We start from the raw sequence: 3663 nt of genomic DNA, 5'->3' as shown, positions 1-3663 counted from the left end.
GGGGGCGGGGGGCACCGCACGGGCCTGAGTGTCCGCAGCAGGTGCGCCGGGCGGGTGAGTCGGAGGGGGGCTCCCCGAACCCGGAGAGGCGGGGGAGCTGTGGGCGCCCTGGGCCGGCCCGGGCGGCGGCCGCCAAGCCGGTGACTGAGCCAGACCTCGTCCGGCTGCGGGATCGGGCCGCCGGCTCCGGCTCGGCAGGCTGCGGGCTCCCTCCGCCGCCCGAGGGCGCCGTCCCCCCGCGGCCGGTCCCCCCGCGGCCGGTCCCCCCGCGGCCGGTCCCCCCGCGGCCGGTCCCCCCGCGGCCGGTCCCCCCGCGGCCGGCGGTGCTGAGCGTGAGGGACGCAGGGCGCGCCCTGACCCCGTCCGAGGGGCGGGTTCAAGCCCCCGGCCCTCGGGGTTTCCGGTCGGGGGCGCCGCCCAATCACGCACAAGGAGAGCAGGACGGGGTGACGCAACAGCTTCCGAGGCGCCGGGCCCCGCGGCTGCTTCCTCGGCCCCCCGCCGGCTGGGTCCGCCCGGGGAGCCGGGGCTGGGTCCGGGCCGGGGGGAGCCGGGGCTGGGTCCGGGCCGGGGGGAGCGGAGGACTCGCTCGCGGGAACAGCTAACCTGACTCCGGCAACAACCCCCCGTCACACGGCCTTCCGTGGGCCCCGCCCCGCCCCGCCCCGCCCCGCCGTGGGGTGACCCGCCCGCGTGCACACGGGCCCCCGCAGGCAGAGGGCCGCCCTCTGCGGCGGCAGCGCTGACGGGTCCGGCCTCCCGGCCTCCCCGCGGCCCGGACGGTTGGTGGCGGGCGGACTGCGGGCCGGCGCTTCTCCCGCCCCGAAGCCGGCGCCCAGCACCCGCCGGGCTGTGGAGGCGGAGGGGCGTGTGCACCGCCTCGGCCCGCCGCCGGGGCCGTGGCTCGGGAAGGCCGGCTGCAGCGGGCACAGAAGGGCGCCCCGGAGCCGCCAGCGACACGGGAACCGGTCTGAGGAGGCGCTGGGCCGGAGGCGGGGCCGCACCGTCCGCGCAGTCCGGGAAGGCCCGGCCCGGAGGAGAGCCGGCGGCTGGGGGGGCCCGGGGCCCGGAGAAGGGTCCCCAGAGGCTGCGGGAAGCCGTCTCCTCCTCCGGAGAGGAGATGCCAGACCGCCTCGCGCTCCTCGGAGAACGGCCAGACCCGTGGCTTTTCCTGCGCGTGTTTCCCACGCCGAGCACAGCCGGTGCGCACACGCCCGCCCGCCTGAGCGGGTGCCGTCTGCCTGTCGTGGGTGGTGGCCGCCATCGGGCCGCTCCAGGAGCTCAGACACAGCCCTCCGAGCCCTGCGCAGCGGGGGGAGCCCAGTGAGCTGCCGGGACACCACGTGCGGAGCCTTAGGGCTCAGGTTCCGTCCACAGCATCGCGGGGACAAAATCGTGCTGGAGACCGCTGAGTTTTGGTGCAGTTTGACACACCGCGGGAGCTGACACGTGTTTACTAGGAAGAGCCAAGACAGTCCAATGAGTCAAACCCCTGAGACGCCAGGGCCTCAGAGCAAAGGGTGGAAGGTGAGCAAGTGCGGCGGCGCAGAGGGAAGCGGCATCACTGCGGAGGGGAAGGTCAAGCCAGTCCCTTGTAGAGGGCGCCCGGCCGCTTCCGGGGGCTCTGCACAGGCCTGACGGGCACAAGGTCAGAGGTGTCTGCTGAAGTGCACGGGCACCAGGCAGGCGGCTCTCCTGCTGGCTCAGCTCCATTTCACCGGCTCCGGGCCCGGGCCAGGCGGCAGGCCAGCAGGCCCACCTGCGCTGCATGCACAGCCCCGTGGCAGCCTGGCCACGGTCAGAGAGACCAGGGCAAAGGCTCTGCGTGAGGGGGGTGGGGTGGGGGAGGCTCCTGATCTAGTGCTTTAGCCGCCGGGGCGGGTCCCATTATTGGTCCATGGAGCAGGTTTCACTGACTGTGACAGGAAGCGAGCGGGGAACAGGGACAGACACCCTGAGCCGGGCCCTGGTGGACCGGGCCCCTACCTAACAGAAGGTTCAATAGACAGTGCTCTCCTCCCCGAGGGAGCTTCGCTGGGGCTCCAGTGAGGAGGAAAAGGCTCTCCCGGGTGAAAAGTCCCCGGCCTCTGCTATGGACTAAATATGGATGTTCCCTCCCCGACTCATGGTGAAACCTGACCCCCAAGGGGATGGTATTGGGAGGTGGGGCCTTGGGGAGGTGATGAGGCCCGGAGGGTGCCCCTGTGAGAGGACCCTGCCCTCCAAACCGCTGAGGACGGCGACAGATGCGGCTACGAACCAGAAAGTGGCCCTCGGGTCCCTGGATGTGCCGGCCCCCTAATCCCAGACTCCCAGCCCCCAGACTTCGAGGAACTCACTTCTCTTGTTGATGTGCCACCAGGCCACGGCATTTCTCTTTCTAACAGCCCAGATGGACTAAGACAGCTTGTGATTTGAGAAGGTTTGGGATTAAAATTTGGTTTTCAAAACATCCAAGAAATTAGCATAAATTCCGGTCATTCTGGTGACGGTTCTGCAGCATTTTGAAGAAGCGAACATAAACCCTCGCCAGAGCTCCTGACCCACAGACTCAGCGCGGGGTGGGTGGGTGGAGGGAGTGTGGGGGGAGGCTGGCAACGTGCGAGAGGTCCTCGGGCTTCAGATGAGGACGAAGGCCGCCGCCCACCTCTGAAATCTCCTCAGAGCAACAAGTGAACCAGACCCAGAAACGCAGACAGCCTTCCCGTCCAGGTCGTTGGGCTGGCCCTTCCAAGGCATGAGGGGTGAGGTAATTACATGTTTGACCATTTTTAGTTGGTGATTTTGTATGGCCCATGAATGATTTTACAAATATCCAAATGGCCCTTGGCAGGAAAAAGGTTCCCCACCCCCGACAGACTAAGGAGCAGCTTAAAGTCTGAACTGCAGAGTGAGGTAGGGAGGTGGCGGAGGACACGGGATTCACTACAAAGAAGAAGTGGAGATAAGCGTGCAGTGACCACGGAGCTGGCAGAGCAAGTAAATGGCTGGAAGACAAAGAGCACGCTCTGAGATTTAGAATAAAAAACTCTTTTTTTCAAAAAAAAATTTAATAAATCTTTATTGTTCTGATCATTACAATTGTTCCTCTTTTTTTCCCCCCATAGCTCCCCTCCACCCGGTTCCCACCCCACCCTCTGCCCTTACCTCCCCCCCACTGTCCTCATCCATAGGTGTACGATTTTTGTCCTGTCTCTTCCCGCAGCCCCCACACCCCTTTACCCCTGAGAGTTGTCAGTCCACTCCCTTTCTATGCCCCTGATTCTATTATATTCACCAGTTTATTCTGTTCATCAGATTTTTAATTCACTGGATTTTTAGATTCACTTGTTGATAGATATGTATTTGTTGTTCATAATTTTTATCTTTACCTTTTTCTTCTTCCTCTTCTTAAAGAATACCTTTCAGCATTTCATATAATACTGGTTTGGCGGTGATGAACTCCTTTAGCTTCTTATCATTGAAGCTCTTTATCTGTCCTTCAATTCTGAATGATAACTTTGCTGGGTAGAGTATTCTTGGTTGTAGGTTCTTGCTATTCATCACTGAATATTTCTTGCCATTCCCGTCTGGCCTGCATAGTTTCTGTTGAGAAGTCAGCTGACAATCGTATGGGTGCTCCTTTGTAGGTAATTAACTGTTTGTCTCTTGCTGCTTTTAATA

General features: G+C 63.0%; 1 long non-coding RNA gene across 1 annotated transcript; it reads left to right on the top strand.

The window, feature by feature from the left end:
- The first annotated feature begins 890 nt into the window (after nt 1-890).
- LOC114234299 (uncharacterized) lies at nt 891-3075 on the top strand. Its single transcript, XR_008558783.1, has 2 exons — nt 891-2749; nt 2834-3075. It is a non-coding gene; the product is annotated as an uncharacterized LOC114234299 (long non-coding RNA).
- The last annotated feature ends 588 nt before the right edge of the window (nt 3076-3663 follow it).

The sequence above is a fragment of the Eptesicus fuscus genome, chromosome 17 (assembly GCF_027574615.1).
Source record: "Eptesicus fuscus isolate TK198812 chromosome 17, DD_ASM_mEF_20220401, whole genome shotgun sequence".
NCBI classification, from domain to species: domain Eukaryota; kingdom Metazoa; phylum Chordata; class Mammalia; order Chiroptera; family Vespertilionidae; genus Eptesicus; species Eptesicus fuscus.
This window is presented reverse-complemented; position numbering and strand designations above follow the sequence as displayed.